This window comes from Dermacentor andersoni, chromosome 4 (genome assembly GCF_023375885.2).
Source record: "Dermacentor andersoni chromosome 4, qqDerAnde1_hic_scaffold, whole genome shotgun sequence".
Lineage (NCBI taxonomy): Eukaryota > Metazoa > Arthropoda > Arachnida > Ixodida > Ixodidae > Dermacentor > Dermacentor andersoni.
In genome coordinates, this window is record NC_092817.1 from 198,426,586 (window position 1) to 198,439,439 (window position 12,854).

At 46.9% G+C, this 12,854-nt stretch overlaps 8 non-coding genes and 4 pseudogenes across 8 annotated transcripts; all 12 read right to left on the reverse strand.

Annotated features, from left to right (window-relative positions):
• Nucleotides 1–209: 209 nt before the first annotated feature.
• LOC126534272 (5S ribosomal RNA) lies at nt 210–346 on the reverse strand (annotated as a pseudogene).
• A 516-nt stretch (nt 347–862) lies between these two features.
• LOC126534316 (5S ribosomal RNA) lies at nt 863–981 on the reverse strand. Its single transcript, XR_007600311.1, has one exon. It is a non-coding gene; the product is annotated as a 5S ribosomal RNA (ribosomal RNA).
• A 516-nt stretch (nt 982–1,497) lies between these two features.
• Nucleotides 1,498–1,616, reverse strand: LOC126534309 (5S ribosomal RNA). The gene has a single exon (XR_007600310.1). It is a non-coding gene; the product is annotated as a 5S ribosomal RNA (ribosomal RNA).
• Nucleotides 1,617–2,132: 516 nt separating this feature from the next.
• LOC126534305 (5S ribosomal RNA) lies at nt 2,133–2,251 on the reverse strand. Its single transcript, XR_007600309.1, has one exon. It is a non-coding gene; the product is annotated as a 5S ribosomal RNA (ribosomal RNA).
• A 513-nt stretch (nt 2,252–2,764) lies between these two features.
• Nucleotides 2,765–2,883, reverse strand: LOC126534299 (5S ribosomal RNA). The gene has a single exon (XR_007600308.1). It is a non-coding gene; the product is annotated as a 5S ribosomal RNA (ribosomal RNA).
• A 516-nt stretch (nt 2,884–3,399) lies between these two features.
• LOC126534294 (5S ribosomal RNA) lies at nt 3,400–3,518 on the reverse strand. Its single transcript, XR_007600301.1, has one exon. It is a non-coding gene; the product is annotated as a 5S ribosomal RNA (ribosomal RNA).
• A 515-nt stretch (nt 3,519–4,033) lies between these two features.
• On the reverse strand, nt 4,034–4,152 carry LOC126534290 (5S ribosomal RNA). The gene has a single exon (XR_007600300.1). It is a non-coding gene; the product is annotated as a 5S ribosomal RNA (ribosomal RNA).
• Nucleotides 4,153–4,668: 516 nt separating this feature from the next.
• Nucleotides 4,669–4,787, reverse strand: LOC126534542 (5S ribosomal RNA; annotated as a pseudogene).
• A 515-nt stretch (nt 4,788–5,302) lies between these two features.
• LOC126534570 (5S ribosomal RNA) lies at nt 5,303–5,421 on the reverse strand (annotated as a pseudogene).
• A 3,715-nt stretch (nt 5,422–9,136) lies between these two features.
• Nucleotides 9,137–9,255, reverse strand: LOC126534284 (5S ribosomal RNA). Its single transcript, XR_007600299.1, has one exon. It is a non-coding gene; the product is annotated as a 5S ribosomal RNA (ribosomal RNA).
• Nucleotides 9,256–9,770: 515 nt separating this feature from the next.
• LOC126534279 (5S ribosomal RNA) lies at nt 9,771–9,889 on the reverse strand. Its single transcript, XR_007600298.1, has one exon. It is a non-coding gene; the product is annotated as a 5S ribosomal RNA (ribosomal RNA).
• Nucleotides 9,890–10,403: 514 nt separating this feature from the next.
• LOC126534565 (5S ribosomal RNA) lies at nt 10,404–10,522 on the reverse strand (annotated as a pseudogene).
• Nucleotides 10,523–12,854: the final 2,332 nt, after the last annotated feature.

Sequence of the window (12,854 nt, forward strand, 5' to 3'; positions counted from 1 at the left end):
ACCATTACTTATACCGGTTACCACCGTCACTGCGCGTACAATCGCCTAGCGGCTTGCATATTGTTTTTGCACTTCGACGTTGGCTCTACCAGTAGGCTGCGCCAGTTGAACGTAACAGTAAATAAAACCAACCACACGTGAGTGTAAAAAAAAGAAAAAAAATTAAGTCACAGAAGCACGCAATAAAAAAAAAAAAGCAAAAAGAAGGGTGCCATCAGCACTCGGTGTTCCCAGGTGGTCTCCCTCCCAAGTACTGACCGAGCCCAATGCTGCTTAGCTTCGGGGATCGGACGAGAACCGGCGTATTCAAAAAAAAAAAAAAAAAAAGCATGGTATGGCCGATGGCAGGGATGCTATGTTTACGACTGCACCTGTATCGTGCTATGTGCATTCGCAACGTATTGCTGCAGCACGCACGCGGCACTGTCTTTCCGTTGACAGTACAGGCACACGTCGTGTACGTGGATTGCTCCGTTTGTTGTGGTTAGTCGCTGCCGAGTCCAGCTCGCAATAAAACAAGAGGACGAGCGCAACGATGTGCGTCCGCTGCAGCCCACGTTTGGCGCTAGTAATGAGCCAAGTTATTGATTGTCACTGAGCTGGATACGGGTGTAATAGGTAAACGGTTAGCAGTTTGTGCGACTAAATTTTGCACCATTACTTATACCGGTTACCACCGTCACTGCGCGTACAATCGCCTAGCGGCTTGCATATTGTTTTTGCACTTCGACGTTGGCTCTACCAGTAGGCTGCGCCAGTTGAACGTAACAGTAAATAAAACCAACCACACGTGAGTGTAAAAAAAACAAAAAAAATTAAGTCACAGAAGCACGCAATAAAAAAAAAAAAGCAAAAAGAAGGGTGCCATCAGCACTCGGTGTTCCCAGGTGGTCTCCCTCCCAAGTACTGACCGAGCCCAATGCTGCTTAGCTTCGGGGATCGGACGAGAACCGGCGTATTCAGCATGGTATGGCCGATGGCAGGGATGCAATGTTTACGACTGCACCTGTATCGTGCTATGTGCATTCGCAACGTATTGCTACAGCACGCACGCGGCACTGTCTTTCCGTTGACAGTACAGGCACACGTCGTGTACGTGGATTGCTCCGTTTGTTGTGGTTAGTCGCTGCCGAGTCGAGCTCGCAATAAAACAAGAGGACGAGCGCAACGATGTGCGTCCGCTGCAGCCCACGTTTGGCGCTAGTAATGAGCCAAGTTATTGATTGTCACTGAGCTGGATACGGGTGTAATAGGTAAACGGTTAGCAGTTTGTGCGACTAAATTTTGCACCATTATTTATACCGGTTACCACCGTCACTGCGCGTACAATCGCCTAGCGGCTTGCATATTGTTTTTGCACTTCGACGTTGGCTCTACCAGTAGGCTGCGCCAGTTGAACGTAACAGTAAATAAAACCAACCACACGTGAGTGTAAAAAAAAGAAAAAAAATTAAGTCACAGAAGCATGCAATAAAAAAAAAAAAGCAAAAAGAAGGGTGCCATCAGCACTCGGTGTTCCCAGGTGGTCTCCCTCCCAAGTACTGACCGAGCCCAATGCTGCTTAGCTTCGGGGATCGGACGAGAACCGGCGTATTCAGCATGGTATGGCCGATGGCAGGGATGCTATGTTTACGACTGCACCTGTATCGTGCTATGTGCATTCGCAACGTATTGCTACAGCACGCACGCGGCACTGTCTTTCCGTTGACAGTACAGGCACACGTCGTGTACGTGGATTGCTCCGTTTGTTGTGGTTAGTCGCTGCCGAGTCGAGCTCGCAATAAAACAAGAGGACGAGCGCAACGATGTGCGTCCGCTGCAGCCCACGTTTGGCGCTAGTAAAGAGCCAAGTTATTGATTGTCACTGAGCTGGATACGGGTGTAATAGGTAAACGGTTAGCAGTTTGTGCGACTAAATTTTGCACCATTACTTATACCGGTTACCACCGTCACTGCGCGTACAATCGCCTAGCGGCTTGCATATTGTTTTTGCACTTCGACGTTGGCTCTACCAGTAGGCTGCGCCAGTTGAACGTAACAGTAAATAAAACCAACCACACGTGAGTGTAAAAAAAAGAAAAAAAATTAAGTCACAGAAGCACGCAATAAAAAAAAAAAAGCAAAAAGAAGGGTGCCATCAGCACTCGGTGTTCCCAGGTGGTCTCCCTCCCAAGTACTGACCGAGCCCAATGCTGCTTAGCTTCGGGGATCGGACGAGAACCGGCGTATTCAGCATGGTATGGCCGATGGCAGGGATGCTATGTTTACGACTGCACCTGTATCGTGCTATGTGCATTCGCAACGTATTGCTGCAGCACGCACGCGGCACTGTCTTTCCGTTGACAGTACAGGCACACGTCGTGTACGTGGATTGCTCCGTTTGTTGTGGTTAGTCGCTGCCGAGTCGAGCTCGCAATAAAACAAGAGGACGAGCGCAACGATGTGCGTCCGCTGCAGCCCACGTTTGGCGCTAGTAATGAGCCAAGTTATTGATTGTCACTGAGCTGGATACGGGTGTAATAGGTAAACGGTTAGCAGTTTGTGCGACTAAATTTTGCACCATTACTTATACCGGTTACCACCGTCACTGCGCGTACAATCGCCTAGCGGCTTGCATATTGTTTTTGCACTTCGACGTTGGCTCTACCAGTAGGCTGCGCCAGTTGAACGTAACAGTAAATAAAACCAACCACACGTGAGTGTAAAAAAAAGAAAAAAAATTAAGTCACAGAAGCACGCAATAAAAAAAAAGCAAAAAGAAGGGTGCCATCAGCACTCGGTGTTCCCAGGTGGTCTCCCTCCCAAGTACTGACCGAGCCCAATGCTGCTTAGCTTCGGGGATCGGACGAGAACCGGCGTATTCAGCATGGTATGGCCGATGGCAGGGACGCTATGTTTACGACTGCACCTGTATCGTGCTATGTGCATTCGCAACGTATTGCTACAGCACGCACGCGGCACTGTCTTTCCGTTGACAGTACAGGCACACGTCGTGTACGTGGATTGCTCCGTTTGTTGTGGTTAGTCGCTGCCGAGTCGAGCTCGCAATAAAACAAGAGGACGAGCGCAACGATGTGCGTCCGCTGCAGCCCACGTTTGGCGCTAGTAATGAGCCAAGTTATTGATTGTCACTGAGCTGGATACGGGTGTAATAGGTAAACGGTTAGCAGTTTGTGCGACTAAATTTTGCACCATTACTTATACCGGTTACCACCGTCACTGCGCGTACAATCGCCTAGCGGCTTGCATATTGTTTTTGCACTTCGACGTTGGCTCTACCAGTAGGCTGCGCCAGTTGAACGTAACAGTAAATAAAACCAACCACACGTGAGTGTAAAAAAAAGAAAAAAAATTAAGTCACAGAAGCACGCAATAAAAAAAAAAAAGCAAAAAGAAGGGTGCCATCAGCACTCGGTGTTCCCAGGTGGTCTCCCTCCCAAGTACTGACCGAGCCCAATGCTGCTTAGCTTCGGGGATCGGACGAGAACCGGCGTATTCAGCATGGTATGGCCGATGGCAGGGATGCTATGTTTACGACTGCACCTGTATCGTGCTATGTGCATTCGCAACGTATTGCTACAGCACGCACGCGGCACTGTCTTTCCGTTGACAGTACAGGCACACGTCGTGTACGTGGATTGCTCCGTTTGTTGTGGTTAGTCGCTGCCGAGTCGAGCTCGCAATAAAACAAGAGGACGAGCGCAACGATGTGCGTCCGCTGCAGCCCACGTTTGGCGCTAGTAATGAGCCAAGTTATTGATTGTCACTGAGCTGGATACGGGTGTAATAGGTAAACGGTTAGCAGTTTGTGCGACTAAATTTTGCACCATTATTTATACCGGTTACCACCGTCACTGCGCGTACAATCGCCTAGCGGCTTGCATATTGTTTTTGCACTTCGACGTTGGCTCTACCAGTAGGCTGCGCCAGTTGAACGTAACAGTAAATAAAACCAACCACACGTGAGTGTAAAAAAAAAGAAAAAAAATTAAGTCACAGAAGCACGCAATAAAAAAAAAAGCAAAAAGAAGGGTGCCATCAGCACTCGGTGTTCCCAGGTGGTCTCCCTCCCAAGTACTGACCGAGCCCAATGCTGCTTAGCTTCGGGGATCGGACGAGAACCGGCGTATTCAGCATGGTATGGCCGATGGCAGGGATGCTATGTTTACGACTGCACCTGTATCGTGCTATGTGCATTCGCAACGTATTGCTACAGCACGCACGCGGCACTGTCTTTCCGTTGACAGTACAGGCACACGTCGTGTACGTGGATTGCTCCGTTTGTTGTGGTTAGTCGCTGCCGAGTCGAGCTCGCAATAAAACAAGAGGACGAGCGCAACGATGTGCGTCCGCTGCAGCCCACGTTTGGCGCTAGTAATGAGCCAAGTTATTGATTGTCACTGAGCTGGATACGGGTGTAATAGGTGAACGGTTAGCAGTTTGTGCGACTAAATTTTGCACCATTACTTATACCGGTTACCACCGTCACTGCGCGTACAATCGCCTAGCGGCTTGCATATTGTTTTTGCACTTCGACGTTGGCTCTACCAGTAGGCTGCGCCAGTTGAACGTAACAGTAAATAAAACCAACCACACGTGAGTGTAAAAAAAAGAAAAAAAATTAAGTCACAGAAGCACGCAATAAAAAAAAAAAAGCAAAAAGAAGGGTGCCATCAGAACTCGGTGTTCCCAGGTGGTCTCCCTCCCAAGTACTGACCGAGCCCAATGCTGCTTAGCTTCGGGGATCGGACGAGAACCGGCGTATTCAGCATGGTATGGCCGATGGCAGGGATGCTATGTTTACGACTGCACCTGTATCGTGCTATGTGCATTCGCAACGTATTGCTGCAGCACGCACGCGGCACTGTCTTTCCGTTGACAGTACAGGCACACGTCGTGTACGTGGATTGCTCCGTTTGTTGTGGTTAGTCGCTGCCGAGTCGAGCTCGCAATAAAACAAGAGGACGAGCGCAACGATGTGCGTCCGCTGCAGCCCACGTTTGGCGCTAGTAATGAGCCAAGTTATTGATTGTCACTGAGCTGGATACGGGTGTAATAGGTAAACGGTTAGCAGTTTGTGCGACTAAATTTTGCACCATTACTTATACCGGTTACCACCGTCACTGCGCGTACAATCGCCTAGCGGCTTGCATATTGTTTTTGCACTTCGACGTTGGCTCTACCAGTAGGCTGCGCCAGTTGAACGTAACAGTAAATAAAACCAACCACACGTGAGTGTAAAAAAAAGAAAAAAAATTAAGTCACAGAAGCACGCAATAAAAAAAAAAAGCAAAAAGAAGGGTGCCATCAGCACTCGGTGTTCCCAGGTGGTCTCCCTCCCAAGTACTGACCGAGCCCAATGCTGCTTAGCTTCGGGGATCGGACGAGAACCGGCGTATTCAGCATGGTATGGCCGATTTTTTTTTTTTCTTTCTTTCATGGTATTTATTACAGTAGCAACCACCCGATATTCACCAGTTGTGCAAAGTCAGAGAATGGAGAGCACACTGAAAGTCACCCAGAGAAAAGGCATCGTGCATACTGTGGGTAGAAATGTGGTTCCACTTTAGAAGGGTGGTAAGGATAGGCACCTCACCAAAATGGGGTACCAGTCCGGCTGGGTATCAAGTTCATCATAAACCTGCTTTAGGTGTAGGGTCATTTGGATGAAATTCACCCTTGTAGGTACAACCGTTTCGGCGTTTCTGTCCATCATTCGCGTTTTCCACAAACTGTGCATTCCGATGAGAAAAAACATATCAAAAGGGGCACTATTATCAGCGGTCGGCAGCAGGTATCGCACAGTATGAGCGTTGATGTCAAAGTCTTTTTGTAAAGTCCGTTGGAGGACATCCCAAAATAGTATGGCGTCAGTGCAGCTAATAAAACAATGTTCAATCGTCTCTGGCACGTCACAAAGGCGACAGTTAACAGAAGAGACAAAGATACCCTTTTTCTGTAGCCATGTTTTAACCGGTATGGTTTCACTATGTAGTTTATAAAAGAACGTTTTGCAGCAAGGGGATACATACATTTTACGAACTCGCTTTAGAACATCGTGACCTGGCCATTGAATGTATAGTGATCGGTAAAATGGAGGCGGAAAAAGCATGCACAATAGATCTTTGTATAACGTTTTACGCGACGCAGAGTACAAGTATTCAGTGGAAAACCGAACTGTCAGGAAACGAATCGCCAAGTAAACTTCTTGCATGAATCCCCACAAGCATAAACGCGAAGAAAAATTCGAAGAAACAATCAAGTCGGGTAACGCATTAACAAGTGTGACTTGCATGAATGACCGAAGTATAGGATGCGATGTATCGCGAAAAAAGAAGAAACGAGACACTATTTGCCGCACATAAAGATGCACTAAACCCAGCCCACCTTCACTAACGGGTCTGAAAATATTGTCTCGCCTCATGGGCTCAAAAGTTGAAGACCATACGAAGGTTGCAAAGATTCGGTGAAAGCGTTGGATGTAGAGCCTGGCACAATGTATAACTTGCAATACATAGTAAATTTTTGTTGCCAAGAACTTATTGCAGGCCTCGGCTTTCCCAAAAATAGAAAGTCGGTGTGGAACGAATGTCTGGGCGTAACTTTGCAGGGCCGAAACTTGTTCTTTCCAATAGTGTGCGCTTAATTTATATGCGTCTAGCGGCACGCCGAGATACTTTGGCGGGACACCGGTCCAATTAACGCCTGCAAACTGTTCTGGTGTATAGCACCATGAGCCAAACCATAAGCCTAAGCTTTTTGCGGAGTTCATTCGTGCTCCTGATACGCTGCCAAATTCCTCTATTGTTGATACTACCTTTTCAACACTCGACTTATCCGTGCAGAAGAACGCTAAATCATCTGCATAAGCTAAGACTTTTACTTCATGACCCAGTATATTGAAGCCATGGATGTAACTCGACTGAATAACACTTAAGCATAGCGGTTCCAGATAAAGGGCGAATAGTAATGGGGACATAGGGCAGCCTTGTTTTACCGAAGAGCAAACGGAAACGGGTTTAGAGAGTTGGCCATTAATAACTAAACGAGTAGTACAACACGTATAACAAAGCTTAACGCCTTTAAGCACAACGGAGCCAACATTGGCATGCTCCAGAAGAGTAAATAAATAGGAGTGACTGACACGATCAAAAGCTTTAGCAAGGTCTACCTGGAGCATTGCAAGCTGCTCAGTGGAACCGTAACAGTATTGAAGGAGTGTACGGGCGATATGTATGTTGGTTTGAATGGATCGGCCCCTAATTCCACACGTCTGATGGGAACCAATGAGAATTGAGATCGCAAATTGCAATCTATTCGATAAAACTTTTGCAAAAATTTTATAATCCACGTTTGACAATGTTATTGGTCGGTAGCTTTCAACAGAACGCAGTTTCTCCTTATCTGCACTTTTTGGAATTAAAACTGTGTGGGTTTTGCAAAAAGATTGCGGAAGGGCGTCTACCTGTAAACTTGTAATAAAAATGTCCAATAATATGGGGCTGATAATTGGTTTGAAAGCTTTGTAAAATTCACAGGAAAGTCCATCAGGGCCGGGTGTTTTCGACATAGGCAGCTGATCAATAGCTAGTTCAATTTCTTCGATCGTAAGGCTACCACTCATAACTGCACATTCATCATCCTGTAATGGTTTTACAAGAGATACAAAACTCTCTAAAACTTTTGCATCGTGATCATCCGGAGGGGCACTAAACAACATAGTGTAGAAAGTTTCGAACTGAGAAATTATGTCATTAGTATTTGTTAGAAGACTACCTTTGGAGTATATTTCCGGAATTACTTTGGAAACAGCGTGACGTCGCTCGTCAAGTAAAGCTTGACGTGTTGGTTGCTCAGATTGCAGAGCGCGCATGTTTCGAGATCGAATTCGCGCACCTCTGTAACGCAGTGCGTCATACTTTTGCAACTCACATTTAAGATTTTCTATGTCAACAATGTAAGTGCCTGGCATTTCGCATTCCATCTGATAAAGGTTGTGTAGGCTTTTAAGAAGTATTGTTTCTTCATTCTTTCTATGGAATGCTTTCAGCGATCCAATTTCTATAGCCACTGTACGAACCTCTTGTTTAAAGAGTTCCCAAGCTGCAAATAACGGCAAGTCAGTAGAAAGAGAATTTTTTAGGGTCATGCGCACGCGATTAATAAATTCCTGATCATTTAGGAGCTCAGAGTTAAGCTTCCAGAGTGCCCACTGTGGTCGGAAATTAGTTACAGATTTCTCACCAATTTTTGCGATAACCATGCAATGATCAGAGAACGAAACTGGGATAGTAGTGCAGGACAGTTCCCGGGAGAGGAGGGATGAAGAAACATAAATCCGATCAAGGCGGGCGTAAGAGCGACCTTGAATTCGTGTATAAGAGCGAGCTCCCTGTCCCGACACTCCTATATCAATGAGCCCTGCACTTTCTAATAGGTTAGATAAAAGTTCACCACTCCTGTCCCGCTGAGTGTTAATGCCGCTTCGATCGCACGGATCACATACACAATTGAAATCTCCCATTAACACAATGCTACGATCACAGTCCATTAGACTACGCACAGTATCAAAGAAGACAATTCGTTTTGCAGCGTCATTAAATGCATGGTATGGCCGATGGCAGGGATGCTATGTTTACGACTGCACCTGTATCGTGCTATGTGCATTCGCAACGTATTGCTACAGCACGCACGCGGCACTGTCTTTCCGTTGACAGTACAGGCACACGTCGTGTACGTGGATTGCTCCGTTTGTTGTGGTTAGTCGCTGCCGAGTCGAGCTCGCAATAAAACAAGAGGACGAGCGCAACGATGTGCGTCCGCTGCAGCCCACGTTTGGCGCTAGTAATGAGCCAAGTTATTGATTGTCACTGAGCTGGATACGGGTGTAATAGGTAAACGGTTAGCAGTTTGTGCGAGTAAATTTTGCACCATTACTTATACCGGTTACCACCGTCACTGCGCGTACAATCGCCTAGCGGCTTGCATATTGTTTTTGCACTTCGACGTTGGCTCTACCAGTAGGCTGCGCCAGTTGAACGTAACAGTAAATAAAACCAACCACACGTGAGTGTAAAAAAAAGAAAAAAAATTAAGTCACAGAAGCACGCAATAAAAAAAAAAGCAAAAAGAAGGGTGCCATCAGCACTCGGTGTTCCCAGGTGGTCTCCCTCCCAAGTACTGACCGAGCCCAATGCTGCTTAGCTTCGGGGATCGGACGAGAACCGGCGTATTCAGCATGGTATGGCCGATGGCAGGGATGCTATGTTTACGACTGCACCTGTATCGTGCTATGTGCATTCGCAACGTATTGCTGCAGCACGCCCGCGGCACTGTCTTTCCGTTGACAGTACAGGCACACGTCGTGTACGTGGATTGCTCCGTTTGTTGTGGTTAGTCGCTGCCGAGTCGAGCTCGCAATAAAACAAGAGGACGAGCGCAACGATGTGCGTCCGCTGCAGCCCACGTTTGGCGCTAGTAATGAGCCAAGTTATTGATTGTCACTGAGCTGGATACGGGTGTAATAGGTAAACGGTTAGCAGTTTGTGCGACTAAATTTTGCACCATTACTTATACCGGTTACCACCGTCACTGCGCGTACAATCGCCTAGCGGCTTGCATATTGTTTTTGCACTTCGACGTTGGCTCTACCAGTAGGCTGCGCCAGTTGAACGTAACAGTAAATAAAACCAACCACACGTGAGTGTAAAAAAAAGAAAAAAAATTAAGTCACAGAAGCACGCAATAAAAAAAAAAAGCAAAAAGAAGGGTGCCATCAGCACTCGGTGTTCCCAGGTGGTCTCCCTCCCAAGTACTGACCGAGCCCAATGCTGCTTAGCTTCGGGGATCGGACGAGAACCGGCGTATTCAGCATGGTATGGCCGATGGCAGGGATGCTATGTTTACGACTGCACCTGTATCGTGCTATGTGCATTCGCAACGTATTGCTACAGCACGCACGCGGCACTGTCTTTCCGTTGACAGTACAGGCACACGTCGTGTACGTGGATTGCTCCGTTTGTTGTGGTTAGTCGCTGCCGAGTCGAGCTCGCAATAAAACAAGAGGACGAGCGCAACGATGTGCGTCCGCTGCAGCCCACGTTTGGCGCTAGTAATGAGCCAAGTTATTGATTGTCACTGAGCTGGATACGGGTGTAATAGGTAAACGGTTAGCAGTTTGTGCGACTAAATTTTGCACCATTACTTATACCGGTTACCACCGTCACTGCGCGTACAATCGCCTAGCGGCTTGCATATTGTTTTTGCACTTCGACGTTGGCTCTACCAGTAGGCTGCGCCAGTTGAACGTAACAGTAAATAAAACCAACCACACGTGAGTGTAAAAAAAAGAAAAAAAATTAAGTCACAGAAGCACGCAATAAAAAAAAAAGCAAAAAGAAGGGTGCCATCAGCACTCGGTGTTCCCAGGTGGTCTCCCTCCCAAGTACTGACCGAGCCCAATGCTGCTTAGCTTCGGGGATCGGACGAGAACCGGCGTATTCAGCATGGTATGGCCGATTTTTTTTTTTTTATTTATTACCGGTTTTTCCGCAGAACGTGCAATTTCCACACATTACAGTATCACAATTGCAATACAAACAAAAAGGAAAGAAACGAGTCACACCGTACAACAAAGCCGTCTGTCCCTGTTGGACAGGCGTTGTCAACTTAAAATTCCTTCATGGCTGTCAGAGGTTCTAGCCTCCACAGCCATTCCGGAACACATTGTTGCATTTTCTGTATTTCTATGAATCGCGACATACATTCTCTGAAATAATCGCGTGTGGGCCTAGCGTCAGGATCACAATAGTACCCTGCCATACGAGCCCGCCATATACAGTGGAGAGCGTTTAACATAATGAAATCATATGGAACCCCGTCATCATCCTTAATTGTGAGATACCTTATCCCTTGGGGGTCCACCGGTAACTCTTTTTTCAGGGTTGGCTTTAAGACGTCCCAGAAAAAGAAGCCCTCCCAACATTCCAAGAAAACGTGATCTATGGTTTCCTGCTTTTTGCAGATCAAGCAATGCGTTCCCCATAGTACGATACAACCTCGCTCTTCCATGAAAGTCTTCACTGAGAGCGTACCGGTGTGAAGCTTAAAAAAAAACGTTTTTACCCCTGGTGGCACCTCCATGCGTTTTACGCGTTTAAGTACATCAAGTCCTGGCCCTCCACTGTAAATGGCTCTGTATAACGGCACTGGAAAAACAATGTCGCACACATCTTTATACAATCTTTTCCTTTTAACATCGCAAAGGTAATCCATTGAAAATCGAACAGAAAGAAATCTTACGCTGTCGGCCACTTCCTTAAAGAAGCCACGAAGTGATCCGGTAACGCATGCCGTACTAACGACATGTGCCGGCAAAGCACCGCTCAACCTGAGCTGGCATACTGTGCGCAGAAAAGGATGGCGCACATCGCGAAAAAACAAGAATCGGTTTACTAGTTGTCTAACAAAAAGATGAACCAAACCCACACCCCCGTCCTTCACTCTCCTAAACAAATTTGTTCGGCTGCACCTTTCCCATGTTGACCCCCAGATGAAAACAGCAAACACTCTGTGCAGCCTTTGCACATTTGCTCTCGAGCAATACAACGCTTGCATGACATAATATAACTTCGTGACAAAAAACATATTACAGACTGTCGCCCTTGCAAAAATAGACAGCTTCACATCCTTCCATCTGTCCGCCTTTTCTTTCATTTCATCGGCTTGGCTCCTCCAATATTCATCGCTACTATTGTAGCTATTGAGAGGAACGCCCAGATACCTCGTCGGCGTTTTGACCCAGTTGAGGTTCGCGAACTTGTCCGGTGCAGACTCCCATTTCCCGTGCCAGAGGCCTAGCGATTTGCCCCAATTTATTCTACTACCCGTGACATCACAGAAATGTTTTACTGCCCATACTGTTTCCGTTACACTTGGTTTGTCTGTGCAACACACTGCAATGTCATCTGCATATGCGAGCAGCTTCACCTCTGTCCCTGCTAATCTGAAACCACGTATTTTGTCATTTCCGTTAATTACTACACACATTGCTTCTATGTATATGGCAAATAACAGCGGACTGAGGGGACAGCCTTGGCGTACTGAACGCATGATGTTAATGGGGGCCCCCAGAGACTTATTGCCAATTAATCTTGTTGTGCAATTCTTGTACGCCAAGGCCACGCCCTCCCTGATGATGGAACCGACATTAACATGATCCAAGATGGCAAACAAAATAACGTGAGCGACACAATCGAACGCTTTCTCCAAATCGAGCTGAAGAACTGCTACGCCACCATCGGTGACGTCACAGCACTCGATCACGCACCGCATCTGATGGATGTTCGAAAAAATGGACCGTCCCTTGATGCCGCAAGTTTGGTGGTCTCCGACAATTTCCTTGATGACGCCTTGAAGTCTCGCAGCTAAAATCTTCATAAAGATCTTGTAATCAATGTTTGTTAGTGATATCGGTCTATAGGATGACACGAATCTGAGTTTGTCTGTTTGATCACTCTTAGGGATTAGTATTGTGTGCGCTTTTCCAAAAGATGGGGGCAATAATTTCTTCTCGTACGCGTCATTGAATACGTGTGCTAACAATGGGGCCAGTTCTCTATTGAAAGCCTTATATAACCCCGCACAGAGTCCATCAGGCCCAGGCGACTTGCCCGAGTTCAAATCGCCGATTGCCTTTTCAACTTCGTTCTCGGTAATGTTGACTTCCAATCGTTCTTTAGCGTCATCTCCCAGTCTCGGCATCCGCTGAAGAAAATCGGCTTTGAAACTCTCTACATTCGCTGCCTGAAATGCAAAGAGCGACTGGTAGTACTGACAGAAGGCGCGCCCTATGC